We start from the raw sequence: 15,400 nt of genomic DNA, 5'->3' as shown, positions 1-15,400 counted from the left end.
GGCCACTTCCAGAATACCTGCAGAAGTTTAGCCACTTGTGCAGCCTGTAACTCATGTAATCATACTCAAATAGACTAAAGTAGATGAGCCAAATTGCAAAGGGCTACACACACACACACACACACACACACACACACACACACACACACACACACACACACACACACACACACACACACACACACACACACACACTGGCTTACACTCCAAAGATTCTCCACTCTGGAAAATCGAAAAAAAGAATTCAACAGATTAAATTTGAGCAGAATATCACTTCCCAGGAAGCCAAAAACTGATCCATACTCAGCCTAATATCAGGCCTACATTTGCTCAGATAATTCAAAATTCAATTCCAGTTATTATTCATCTGCAAACAACTACAGCAGTTGCTATATACAAACAGACATCACTTTTCTTCTTAGTAGATCAATGTTAGGCTGGACACGATCATTACTAAAAAGTACACCTTTACCCTCTAAAATCTGAAAAGTCAAACAAAAGTGTTATAACCCCAATCACAGGTCCACCTGTTACTGCATCTCAACCAAAGTACACTGAGAGCATCCTAGATGCTGAATTGCTGTTAGAGAACTCTCCACTATTAGAGATACCTAACAAATCAACTCATCAGGTACGGATGCTGAAGAACAGGCTGACTAAGAAGAACAGGTTCTTGAATTCTTCACACAGGGAGATGGACACAAGAAATCCACACTGCTCTCAAAAAAGAAGAAAAATCCACATCAAAATCTGATCATCATAAAACTTCAGTCCCTTGGACACAAACTGAGGGTTTCAATAAATTTAACTAATGATTACTTTCATTCTGTAGAATTTAGAGGATATCTCAGCAACCTTGATGGTGTTCATGATATTCTTCAGCAGTATAATCCTGTTATTTTTAGCTTACAAGAGACTAATTTAACACATGTTAACACATCACTGAAATTATGTAATTTGTAGGAAAGATTGTGTGCCTAACAAAGTAGCCTATTTGCCTCACGAAGGAGTTGCCATTTTGTCAATTTCCACATTCCCTCCAGACTGATAATGATGCAAACAAGTGTGGAAGTTGTAGCCCTCAAGATATTTTACAGGGAGATCTTGAAAAATATAGCATCTCAACCCCCTCCTCCTTTCTATATTATGGGAGATCTTAACAGTCGTTATCCCTTGTGGGGTAATCAGGCACTTGATAAACAGGGACAAATTTTGGAAAAATTTATTGAGACTAAATCTAATGCCATGAAATACTGGATCACATACATACTTTCGCTTTCCTGCTGGATCAACCTTGTTCATCAGCCTCTCTTTATGTTCTCCAACTGTCTTTATGCTATTCAACTGGTCAGTTCATAACAATCTACTAGATAGTGACCATTTCCCAGTTTTCCACAAACAAACACAAATTTACCATTTGTGTATCTTTTAAGTGTATCTTTACATTTTGCCCTAGTCATATCATTAGATGGAACTTTGTAAATGCTAATTAGGAAAAATATAAACAACTAGAAACACTAGACAAATCAGTTGTGTCAAGGGTTGATGACACTTGCATCACTGTTGCTTATGTCACACAATGCATTTACTACAAGCTGCTGAACTAATCATCCGAAGAATATCCCCATGTATTAGGCCACATTCATAAGCTTGGTGAGATGATGAATATGAGAGCCAAGCACAAGAAAAACATAACTTTGAAAAACTTTTGTAAATATGCTATTGCCACCAGTCTCCAGCTTAAGAGAGCCAGAGTTAATGCCAAACACATTCAACAGGCAAGCAACAAAAGAATTGTGGAGATGATCTGCTACAATTAACATGTATACCAAAATGCAAACCATCTGAAATAAAATCAGTAAAATGTATTATAAATATTCTACATACATTTGTCCATACTGAACTTAAACAAACATGAAGTTTCATTCCCAAAAGACATGACACCCTAGGTGAGCCCTTTGCTCAAACCACTGCCATAAGTTCATATCTATCAGACTTTTAGAAGTCTGACAGATAGTTAGTCCTGCACTGAAAAGCAAACCTTAAATTTTGACATTACTCCCCATTTGTTGGAAAACAGATGTTTACTTACCACAGTTGAACTATGTTAAGTAATGTTTGTTTGTTATTTGGTTTTTAGGAACATTAGCAACTAAGGCCATATTGCTCTGGGGATATGCGGTGGTCATTCCCTGTCCTTTCCTCATCCTCCGTATTTGGTGGTCACGGGCTCGAACCCCGGTCTAATCGAGAAGCGTGTGCTATGCACTGCTGCTCCTGCCCACCTGGCTAGTTAAGTAATGTGGAATGAATATCTGTTCATTGTTCAAAATACAGTAGCACTGGAACTGATGGGATGCATGTGGTATATTGAAACAGCATGGTGATGAGGCACTTCTTTTCCTCCTGTGCAACTAGATTTTCACATAAAATGCCTTTCCAGGTGATTGGTGCCATGTGCATATCATTGCCATATTAAAACCAGGCAAAGATGATCCAATGAATCTGTACCACTTCTGACCAATTAGTGATGGAATTCTTCCTCTTATTCAGACTACACACAAGAGGACAAATTCAAATTGAGGAAGGGTGGTTGTATGGCAGATGCACAGAAATTTTCCTTTAGCTAGCAGGTAATTGACTGTTGGAATAAATTTCCATCTAGTATAGAGGTGAGTAGTTGGAATAAATTCAAGGAAGAACTAAACAAACTTTCTGAGGGCATGACCAGGTGCTATAGGAAGCGTTTCTTTTTGGCTGATACTGTATAAGTTTGCTACTACCCTCACCACCCGTATAGGCAAAACCATCTAAAAATTTTAAATGCTTGTCTGACCAGGTAATCTTGTAAACCTGTCGTAGTGTGACTTTCATGTCGGCAGATCCACCTCCTAAAAGCCAAAATTTTTAATGATTTCATTAGAAAGGAACACTTACCACTTCTGACCAATTAGTGATGGAATTCTTCCTCTTATTCAGACTACACACAAGAGGACAAATTCAAATTGAGGAAGGGTGGTTGTATGGCAGATGCACAGAAATTTTCCTTTAGCTAGCAGGTAATTGACTGTTGGAATAAATTTCCATCTAGTATAGAGGTGAGTAGTTTGAATAAATTCAAGGAAGAACTAAACAAACTTTCTGAGGGCATGACCAGGTGCTATAGGAAGCGTTTCTTTTTGGCTCATGCTGTATAAGTTTGCTACTACCCTCACCACCCGTATAGGCAAAACCATCTAAAAATTTTAAATGCTTGTCTGACCAGGTAATCTTGTAAACCTGTCGTAGTGTGACTTTCATGTCGGCAGATCCACCTCCTAAAAGCCAAAATTTTTAATGATTTCATTAGAAAGGAACACTTAATTATTATTTGTTTAGACATTGAAAAGGCATTTGATACTGCTTGGCATTATGACACACACACACACACACACACACACACACACACACACACACACACACACACACACACACTAGAACTAAGGGCCACCTTCCCAATTTATACAGAATTTCCTAAAATATAGATCCTTTCAGGTCTGAATTCAGTCTTTTCTATCTCACATCTTCATCAAAGAAGGTATTCATCAGAGATCAGTGTTAAGTCTCACCTTTATTGTAAAAATTAACTTAATAATGCAGAATACTCAACCTACAATTTTCATACCCTGTATGCAGACACTTTAAGTGTATCTTTACATTCGAAGACCTCAAGAATGATTGAAATTCAACTGCAGTGTCCCATCAACAATCTGGTCTTTAAATAATCGTTTCTGCATATCCACTCAAGAATGTCACCACCACCATTCATTTCTGTAGAAAATGTAATCTCTGATCATGTGATCACCCAAGACCAGACCATCCTGATCTGGTCTTGGGTGATCACATAATGATGCCTTAAGTTTGCTTTTTTTGTGTATAGATATTCTTTGTGAACTGTGTCTAAAGTTGGCATCTGAAACCAAAGAATAGAACAATGGATCAACATAACATCAAATTTTTTATAAAGCTGGAGAAAAGTCCTGCTGAAACGCACAGAATGTTATGAACAGCTTACAGAAATGACTGTTCCAAGCACAAATATTTTGATGTCTAAGCATTTGAGACTGGTGAAGGGATGTAGCAGACAATCTTCAAAGTGGAAAACTGAAAAACAACTTTCAGCCCTGAATTGGTGGATAAAGTGCACAGTTAACCAGCAGGTGACCACTGATTAACACTAAGAATTCTAGCGAATGAGCTATATGTGAAAAAGGAATCTGGGAGATCCACAAATTATTATTATTATCAGCCGTATGATGCAAGGAAGCCTGCGGCTTATGCTGCACCAGCCAAAAATTCTAAATTACCCCGAGAGAGAGAGAGAGAGAGAGAGAGAGAGAGAGAGAGAGAGAGAGAGAGAGAGAGAGAGAGAGAGAGAGAGTGTAGAAGGGAATCACCAAGAAGAGAAGAATGAAGAATGATGATATCCAACTCAGGACCCTGGGTATGCCAAGCCCATACTCACCAGATGTGAGCCCCTGGGGTTAAATTACTACAGACTTGGGAAACTGCAAAATTTGCAGAGTTCACACAGTTTGGATGATGAGGAAAAACTCAGACAATTGGATGCTTGAAAAGAAATTGATCAAACAGCTGACATAAACCAGGTTTTCTGGTTTATGTCAGCTGTTTGATTCATGTCTTCGAGCTATGTGCCTTGCCCAGATTGATTTCAGTTTAGTTTGATAGAAATAGCCTTTATTTTTGTTTGCTGCCTAATACTTGGGTTTCTCTTCTTATCTAACAGTCTGATTCCTAATATAATTCTTTCCATCCTTGACCATATAGTTCTCGGATTCTCTTCCATTCTTTTGGTCAGTGCCCAAGTTTCACTTCCATAAGTTATGTGGGGAGTATACATTGGTTCATTATTTTATGTTTCAGACAAATTGCGATATTGCTCTTCAGTATGTGAATATATTTCCTGAATGCTATTCATCCAAAATTTATTCTTATCTAGACTTCCAGCAGTTTATTATTATTACAGCTAATGATTTGTCCCAGATAAGTATATGAATCCACCTTTTCAATTACTGCTCCTTCAGCAATTATATCTCTGTGGCATACTTGTTTCACATTACTTTTGTTTTAGCCATATTCATCTTTAGTCTGAAATCCATACTAACTCTGCATAACGAATTAAGATTTTCCTGTAATTCTTTGGGATTGTGGCTTATGACCAGAATGTCATCTGCAAATCGTAAATGGTTTAGGTACTCTCCGTTCACATTGACTCTTTTCTGCGACCAGTCTAATCTTCTGAAAGCTTCCTCAAGGGCAGTAGTAAACAGCTTCGGAGATATTGTGTCTCCTTGTCGAACTCCTTTCTCGATTTTAAATTTGCTACTGTCTTTGTCTAGTCTAATAAAGGATGTAGCACTCTCATATATTTTCTTCAAAATCATATATATGGAGTATCTATGCCTTGTCTTTCCAGTGCCTGAAACATTGCCTTATGCTGTATGGAGTCAAATGCCTTTTCATAATCCACAAATGCCAGGCATAATGGTGTTTTATATTCATTTGCTTTCTCCATTAGCTGCAATATTATGTGAAGATGATCCATAGTTGGGAATCTTGTCCTAAAGCCAGCTTGCTCTTTTGATTGATTCTCATCAAGTATTCTTTCTAATCTGTTAGTAATGACCCTTGTGAACAACTTGTAGATGTGGGACAACAAGCTAATTGGTCTATAATTTCCAATTTCTGATTTATCTCCTTTCTTGTGCAGCAAAATTATGATTGCATTATTCCACTCCTTAGGTGTCACTCCTTTCCTAATGTATTTTGTGAAGAGTATTGCCAGTTTCTGTGTCATGTCTCTTCCTCCCAATTTTAACAATTCTGCAGTAACTTCACCTTCACCTGGGACTTTCTGATTCTTCATTTTCTTCAATACACATTCTACCTCATCAGGAAGGATATCAGTTGTGTCATATGTGTTGCTAATTTGTGATCCAGCTTCCCCACTGTTGGCATTATTCCCTCACTCCTTATAATTTATATAGTACAGTCAGTTCTGCTATAATGCATTTTTTAACAATGCGAATTTGCCCCAACACGACTGATGTATTAGGTAACAGTGCAAGTATAATGCAATTTTTGCATTGGCTCATGCGCACCTTCATCTCAGTAACACCAGGTGAACGCAAAACCCGGCACCAAGCTGAATGTAGTGACCTGCGCAGCAATATATATAAGGCTACGAAGCTTAAAAAAAAAAAAGTCAAATGGATGAGCTATAATTCCCATTTACTGTAGTTGTATTGGTTGGAGACACATTGTCATTTGCTGTATTTACATGATAACAGGTGATAATGTAGGCCGATTTGCGTTTTCAGGAGCTCACATTTTTCTGTTCAAACAGAAATTTCTTGAAGCGGGACATCATGAGCAGAGGAGCACATTTCTGGAGGCCACTACCATAAAACAGTAAAAACAATTTGCAGTTCCTGGTTTATTGGGCTTTTCTGTTAGTGCACCGGGTGGAAAAGACCCAAGCTCAAATCCTGTTAATGACGCCAGGAACTTTAATGGGCTATTTTCATTTCGTGGCTGAGTTAGTTGGTGTCAGGCGTAGATAGCAAGGCTTTTTCCCCCATAAAATGTGGTTTTTTTTTTCATCCAGAAAAATTGGCTAATCGACGAGAGAAAACACGCAATTTACAGACGCAAAATACGGGTTTATGTAATGAATTATGGGTGACCCTGATATAATAATAATTTTCTTTTGGTGCAATCAAAAAGAAATTTAAGATGTTTAAACCTGTGTTAGCAAAAATGTGAAATGTGCTCTGCCCCATCCCTATTTTCCCCATAAACGGGTAGTAAACTCAATCTTATTGCATTTTCAATAATACTAATAGCTGGAATTCTGTGGGTTTTTATCTTATTATGGTGAAATGTGCTTCCCCTTCCATGAAATCTTCAATCACATAAAAAAATAAATAAATTTTCAGAATCTTCTCTTCATTCGTATTTTTTAAGCTTTATAAACTTGTTACTCCATATCTCACTTGTGCAATTTGTGCATGCAGTGTTCGTCGTTATTGATTGCTTATCTCTTTTACTGTAGTTGTATTCTGTTTTACTGTTTTACTTTTTACGATCCAAAAAAAAAAAAAATCAGTGAACAGAAATATCAATTAGTATGCATATATTACAATATTAATTAAGCTGTGTACTTATGTTAATTAAGCTATGTAGTCTCCGACCAATACAAGGTATGCTGTCAAGATAAAGCATTATTATTTACTATAATATTTATTTATTTATTTGATAGTATGAACCAGGGCTATAATGTTCCAGTACGTTCTACATTGATATCAATATTTGTAAAAGAATAAGAGAAATTTACATCAATATTATACGTAGAACACTTCCGTATGACACTCTCTAGAAATTAAAACGAAAACAATTAAAATCAAAAATCTTACATTACAGTAAAAAATAATTAAAAATTAATTTCATGAAAAAATTGCAAAACGATTTAACGTCCTGAATCTGACATTGCTTTTCGACCATATGTCGTGATCACAGGAATGAAAATTCCTGTGATCACGAAAAAGACCACAAATCAGAGATTAGATATGGCCGGCGAACATTAACAGAATTCTCATGTAATTTAATTTCGACAATTTCTGTAATTAGTAGTCTTGTATAATTACGTTGGACACTAAGTATTTTGGCCTCGTTAAATAAAAAAGTGTTTTTCCTTGGCGGCATGAAAGGCTAATTCTGATGCTGCTGAACAAGAAGCATGAACTGAGGCCGCTTGTTGATTAACACAAATTCAGAGGAAACCACATAGAACCCTGATAGGATGAGTCACAATCACCGCAAGAAATGTTGTATACTAGGTCATTTATTTGTGTTGCGAACGAAGAAAGAACTGAGCAATTGTTCAGTATAGTATGTAGCCATTACTACGGAAATTGCACACTATTCTGAACAATGGCTCACTCCTTTCTTCGTTCGCAACAAATAAATGACCTAGTATAAAAATTTCTTGCGGTGATTGTGACTCATCTTATTAGGGTTCTATGCGGTTTCCTCGGAGGAGTTATGCTATTAGTTAAGAAACACATAAAATCCAAGGAAGTGAAGCCAGTCGACATCGCTGGACAGTGCAGTGTTGAGTCAATTTGGTGTGACATAAGCATTGGGAGATCAAAATTGAGAGTAGGAGTGTTGCTATAGGCCTAATGACTCTGATGAGTATAATAAGAAAATGTACAGGGAAATAGAGTAGGCCAGTAAATCAGAGAGTCTTATAATGGTTCCAAGATATTGACTGGAATTTGTGGGTTGGTCACTCACACACTAGCAAGGCTTTTGTGGATTTATTGGATGATTGTTTTCTACATCAGCATGTTCAGGAGCCAACTAGAGCGAGTAATATTCATGATTCTTCATGCATTAAAAATCTGCAGATAAAGGAACCACTAGGTGGCAGTGATCACAGCGTGCTGAAGTGGGATTTACTCAAAGAGGTAACTACCATCAGGGGTAAAGGGAAGGGTTATTGCTTTCGTAAAGGCGACTACGATGGTCTGAGACAGTATTTAAATTCTATACAGTGGGACCAACTGATGATGTTACCAACAGCAAATTCAAAATGGGAAGCATTCAAAGAACTTATCTTGGAAGCTACTAGGCTTTATGTACCAAATAAGAAATATTGTTAAAGGTTAAGGCCTAAATGGATGTCAGATGAACTAATGAGGCACATGGCAGAGAAAAAAAATACATGGGATACTTATAAACTAACACGTGACACAGAAGCCTATGATAGATATAAGCTGGTTTGTAACCAAGTCACAAAGGAGGTTAGGCAGGCAAAGGCAGATTATGAGAAATCTTTGTCAAAGGATGCAAAGAAAAACAGCAAAGAGTTCTTTACTTATGTAAACTCTAGAAGGAAGGGGATGAATCAGATTGGTCCACTTGATATTGATGGGTCAACTGTTGATGATCCTGCTCAGGTAGCTAACAAACTAAATGAATATTTTGCATCGACATTCACACATGAGGAGGTTTTCAGCGAAGGGAATGCCAGAGGTGTATTCAACTCTGGCAGTAAGCTAGAGAAGCTTGTAATAACTGAGAGTAAAGTGGAGGAAAAATTGTTGAAGATAAACACAAGAAAGGCACCTGGGGTGGATGGGTTCTATCCAGTTATATTAAAGGGGGCAGCAAGGAAATAAGCAAACCCTTAGCCATAATTATGAGAGCTTCCTTGGACTCAGGGAAGGTACCCATAGACTGGAGATGTGCAAATGTGACCCCAATTCACAAAGGAGGATCACAGGCTGACACAAGTAATTATAGACCTGTGAGTTTAACTTCTGTTCCAGGAAAATTGATGGAGGCACTGGTTAAAGAAGCACTGCAGGATCATCTAGACAAGACTTCAGTTAAAGCTTGGACACAGCATGGTTTTGTTAAGGGGAAGTCTTGCCTGACCAATTTGATTGGATACTATGATGCAGTCACAAAAGAGCTGGATGCAGGGAATAACTTTGATATTATATACTTCAATCTTAGAAAGGCTTTTGATACTGTTGCACATGCAAGACTGCTGCACAAATTGGAGCAGTGTGGCATTGGAGGCAAATTGCTGCTATGGATAAAGGGGTGGTTGAGGGGGAGAAGACAGAGTGGTAATCAATGGACACTGCTCATCGTGGACTAATGTTATTAGTGGAGTCCCTCAAGGTTCAGTGTTGGGTCCATTATTGTTTTCTGTATTTATAAATGATATTGATGATGGTATATCAAGTTTAATGTCCAAGTTTGCAGACGGTACAAAGGTTGGCAGGGTTGTTAAGGACACTATTGACGCTATGCTGCTGCAACAGGATCTGGAAAGGTTGAGCAGATGGGCTGAGAGGTGGCAAATGAAGTTTAACATTGACAAATGTAAAGTACTACATATGGGAAACAGCAACCCCAGAGCAACGTATCAACTCTGTGGTACTACACTGACAGTGTAGTACCACATAGTTGATACTTTGCGGTACTACACTGACAGTGGTAGAAAATGAAAAGGACTTGGGGGTAATTGTGCAGGCAGATATGAAGTTCTCTGAGCAGTGCAGATGGGCTGCAAGGTGTAGCTCATGGTGTCTTGTCAATGATATACAGGAATTTTTCTAGTAGGGATAAGGAGGTGATTATTCCCTTGTATAAGGCAATGGTCAGGCCACACCTTGAGTACTGTATACAGGTCTGGAGGCCTCATTTCAAGAAGCATGTAGAGCTGCTGGAACAAGTACTGAGAAGGGCAACAAGATTAGTGAATGGAACAAAGGGTTGCTCTTACGTAGAAAGGCTTAAGTTTGGCAAATTACAGTGTCTGGAGACTAGGCACCGTTGATGTGATGTGATAGAGGTGTATAAAGCCTTGAATGGTTTGAGCATGCTCAATGCTGATCGGATTCTTCTTCCTGCTCAGAATAATCACCTGAGAGGGCATAAATTCAAATTGAGGAAAGACAGATGTAGGATAGTTGTGCGGAAATTTGCCTTTAGCCACCGGGTAGTTGGTTGGTGGAACAGACTTCCATCCCTTGATGTGGAAGTTGATAGCCTAAATAAATTTATGGCTCAGCTGGACAGGTATTTCGAATGAACAGAGGGGTGAATTGGAAGCTTTTTTTTTTTTTTTTTTTTCTTGTTAGTTGTTGGCGCATCGGCTTCTGTGGCCATAATGCACCTCCCAAAGTTTTTGCATCTTCTACTCCGATCCAAGCCCGAGGCGGGATTCGAACCTGCCACCTTTGGGTTGCCAGGCAGGCACTTTACCTACCTGGCTACACGGTCAGCGCAGCTACACCGTTAAAATTAAATTACATGAGAATTCTGTTAATGTTCGCCGCCATATCTAATCTCCGATTCGTGGTCATTTACACACATGCGTGATGATAAGTAATCCCTATTTAAGTTCCATGCCCACCCCTATTCAGTAATTTTCATTCCTGTGATCACGACTTACGGTCAAAAAGAATTGTCAGGCTTCAGGAAGGAAAATCGTTTTGAAATTTTTTCGTTAAATTAATTTTTTAATTGCGTTCATTTGATTTTTAATTAGTTTTTTTTTTTAAATTATTTCTTACTGTAATGTATTATTTTTGATTTTTAATTATTGTCATTTTGATTTCTGGCGAGTATCATACTGAAGTGTGATATGTATCATGTTGAGGTAAACTTCTCTTATTAATTTCAAATTATTTATTTATTAGAAATTTAAGATGCTTAAAACTGTGTTAGCAATTTTATTGGATTTCTAACTTGTTTTATTTACCAAGCTGAACTTTTTCTTTTCTTTTCTTTTTTTTTTTTTTTTTTTTTTAGTGCTCTGCCCCTATCCCGTGGCTTATGGGGAAAATTCCCCATAAGCCATGTTGTTTTTAATTCACGAAATACCATAATGCGGAAATTTTTAGGAACACATGTACTGCGTTAAAGCAGAACTGACTGTAGTCTTTTGCTATTTATAAGTACACCCTTGCTATTCTTCAGTTTCAGTATCATTTGGCATTATCATTTTGTATTACTGCCCATGGCTGCTGATTTAAATCCTTTTTTTCCTTAATGTTTGCTCTATTTTACTTGTGATAAATCTTATATCCTCTCTGTCTCTTTTCAATGGCTTTGTATACTCTGTATACTCAATTTTGTCCTTGTCAGTGTTTATCTTGTTCTTTATTTGTCATCTTCAATTCATCATGACAAATGTTTCTTGACTAATTTTTTCTTGTTTGGATTCCTTTTTACCTATAGGTTTCTTGGGCTTTATCACTTTCAAAAAGTTGATATCTTGGTCCTGAAAGATTTGCAGAAGTTCAAACTTGTTCCTAAGTTCCAGTACGTACTGCTTTTTCTTCTCTTCTGTTATCTCACAGCCCTTCATATTAATTGGTCGAGTCACCTTTTTCATTTCTTTTCTTACATCTCTATCAAGTGTGCTCACTTCCAACATTTACATTGTTCAGGACAGTAACATCATTCACAATATATCTTCTGTTAGTGAGGTTGAAGTCTATTTCATTAGTTGTTATTATCCTTCAATCCTCCTGAAATCATCCTTCCTAAATTTGAAGTTATGCACCTTCATGTGTTTAGTTGAGTTAGAAGTAATGGCAAATGATGCAAGAAAGCAAGCTTCTATAGCATTAGCCAAAAAAAAAAAAAAAAAAAATGTAGTCAGTCCTCGTATAGCACGATGGTTGTGTTCCTAGAAACCCTTTGGCAATATAAATAACAGGCCCTATGGAAAAAATAGGGTTAGGTGCTGACCACCCAAGATTGAACACACATTTTTAACCAAATCACTACCAAACACAATAAATAATCGTAATAAAATACTTATGTATTTTATTATGACTATTACGTAATAAAATATCGCAAATGCTTTTGCTTCTATCATAAATACACTTGTTCTTTGTTTGATTTACTATCCAAACAGATGACAGCTGTTCCATCTCTTTCAGTTCTTTGTGTCTTGATCTAATGGATTTTATTACACTTTGAGTTGTTCCTGCTATGAAAGTTGTTTTTATTTTCTCTGCATTCTTTCTAATTCTCAGCATTGCCTCATTTAGGCCTGTAGCACTTGCAATATCAAATGGTCTTTCATTTCGCTCAGTGTTTCACAATTTCATATTTTTTCTTTATTAACAGAGGCAGACTAGGCAAAAGCCTTACTAGCGTTTATAGCCAAAATCACACTTAACTATCTCTTTATCCATAGTAGTAACTTGTCCTTAATGCCACATTGCTCCAGTGTGTACAGCATTCTTTTATGTGCAACAGCATCAAAAGTCTTCCTGAAATCTAAATATACAATGGCAAAATTATTTTTTGCATCCCATTGCTTGGTCACTGCATCATATACTGCTCTACAAAATTAACAGAACAGAATGTTTTTAATGAATATTTTATTGTTAACAGTGTCAGCAAAAGCGAATATTTAATATAATAGGCATTCTGGCATGCAAATTCCAAGTATTCAATAGAAATTGATCTATCACCTTACAGAGCTGCACATTATGCAAATTATTCATGCCTATTAAAACACAGGTTTCAGCTGCATTATTTCATTCCTGGGCCCTGAATGCCAAGCGACCTTTCTAGTGCGATTATCTAGCATTTTTCCTAGGACGAGTACTAGTTGTTGTTGTTGTTTGATTTTTAGGAGCATTAGCATCTAAGGCCATATTGCTCCAGGGATATGCGGAAAGGACATTTCTCTTTGCGGACACATCTTTGCGGAAATGACCTTTCCGCATCCTCCGTATTTGGTGGTCACGGGCTCGAACCACGGTGTAATCAAGACGCGTGTGCTACGCACTGCTGCTCCTGCCCACCTGGCTACGGAGGCACCTATGAATACTAGTGCTTTCATAAACCCCCCACAGCTCGCAACGTTACTGCTATCGCTAGCAACATATTCTCTTCTATTTTTCTGATCGCTTGGTCACTGGTTGGCACATCTCCTGCCTCTACGTGGCGGGACCAGTAACCTGGGAGAAGAATTGCCCTCTCGCAAGGCCAAAATGAGCAGGCATGGATTTGAATAATTTTCTGCCATTAGAGTCTGCAAGCTCAAGATCAGAAATGTCTGATGTCAATGACACTAATCAACTGAAAAGACTTCGAAAATAAGCACAATGCAATGAGCTGCCAAACTTTCTAGTGATAAACTCTCTCTCTCCACTCAGCCTGTAGGCAAGTTAGCCACCATTTGTTCTCCAAAGATATTTGGAATCCATTGCTGGGACACCAAAAATGGTGAAACGTCTACAATCCGGAGACCTCCTGAGAGAAACAGCCACCTCCAAACATTGAGTGGCTTCTCAAAACAACAACTTTTGGTGGGCTGCCAGTATCTTTCACTCTCCCACAATACGTTGAATTCATCGAAAGGTGTCATCGCAGAGTGGGACCTAATTATAGTGTGTGTGAAGAGGAATTAGTTCAAGAATTGAGCAATCAAAAAGGTAATCAATGCCAAATGTATAATGACTAAGAAAGATGGAAATCTGTTTCCGACTCTATCCATAATCTTAACTTTCAACATCCCAGAATTACCATCCTTAGTAAAAGCTGGCTATTTAAACTGCAGAATTCAGCTTTATATCTCTAATCCTATTCGTTGTTTTAAATGCCAGAAATATGGGCACTCCCTGTAGGCTGTAGAGGTGATGCCATATGTTCTATTTTTGGTTCCAAGGAGCATACACAAGAAGATTGTACAGCCTCAACTCCCGTTTGCCCAACTGTAAAGAAAGTCATCCAGCCTTTTCAAAATCATGTCTAATGTGGAAAAAAGGAAAGAAAATACAAAAATATAAAACAGAACATAAAGTCACATACCATGAGCCATGCAGACAAGTTATGTTGACAATGCCCAGCTGTTCTTATGCATCTTACACTCAAAGCTCTCACTCAACAGCAGCCCAAACTGATGTATCAATACCACCCAGCACATCTATAACTAACTGGGTTAAAACTAAACTAGCAAACTCTGGAAAAGACACCTCAAGCTAAAACCAGTGAAGTGACCAACACTCCAATTAGCATCCCAACCGTTACTCCATAGGTTTTGCTTGACAGCGAAAAATTGAAAACCACTAAAGAGACAAAAGTGAATCGTCCACCAACAGCATGGAAGTTGATGTCCACTCGGAATTTGAGGAACCCATACTAGAACTCCATGCAAATGACACAGTGGATATTGGATGCCCCACCTTCCCAAAAAAAGACCGGAAAAAATGCTCCTCATTCAAAAAACAGATGAATCATCCTCAACAGTTTTTTGTTGAGGATGATGCGCACCATTTTACAATGGAATTGTAGAGGCTTTCGTTGCAACACAGATGATATCAAATATCTAATTAACCGATTTTCTTTAGTTGCCCTTTGTCTCCAGGAAATTTACCTAATCTTACAAATTTCTCCTTCGATAAAGAACTATTGCCTTTATCAAAGGGACCATAATACAGCTGATGCTGCCCATGGTGGTGTGCCATTCCTCATAAATTCATAGATCCCAACTAAATATATCCCTCTTCAGACTGAATTAGAAACTGTTGCCGTTCGTATAACCCTCAATATTGCCATAACACTTGTCTCGATCTACCTACCACCAAACCATACTTGCTCTTTAAAAAATTTTGAAGATCTCATCATACAGATACCTCCATCTCTATTTATATTAGGGTATTTTAATGGGCATCATTTATCTAATTTAGGAGTGCCCTTATGGGGCACTCCTAAATTAGATAAATGGGGTAGACTCACTGAAAGATTTCTAGAGGACCAAAACCTTGCCATACTCAAAACTGGTGCACACACT

The 15,400-nt window shown here is 37.8% G+C and overlaps 1 protein-coding gene across 1 annotated transcript in view; it reads left to right on the top strand.

The window, feature by feature from the left end:
• Positions 1 to 15,400, top strand: part of LOC150078575 (adiponectin receptor protein-like) — a 222,636-nt gene that overhangs the window by 101,629 nt on the left and 105,607 nt on the right. The gene's annotated exons all lie outside the window — the stretch shown is intronic.

The sequence above is a fragment of the Mastigoproctus giganteus genome, chromosome 11, assembly GCF_048544385.1.
Source record: "Mastigoproctus giganteus isolate SK-2022 chromosome 11, ASM4854438v1, whole genome shotgun sequence".
NCBI lineage: Eukaryota > Metazoa > Arthropoda > Arachnida > Uropygi > Thelyphonidae > Mastigoproctus > Mastigoproctus giganteus.
The sequence above is the reverse complement of the archived record's forward strand: the minus strand, read 5'-3'. Positions and strand labels throughout refer to the sequence as shown.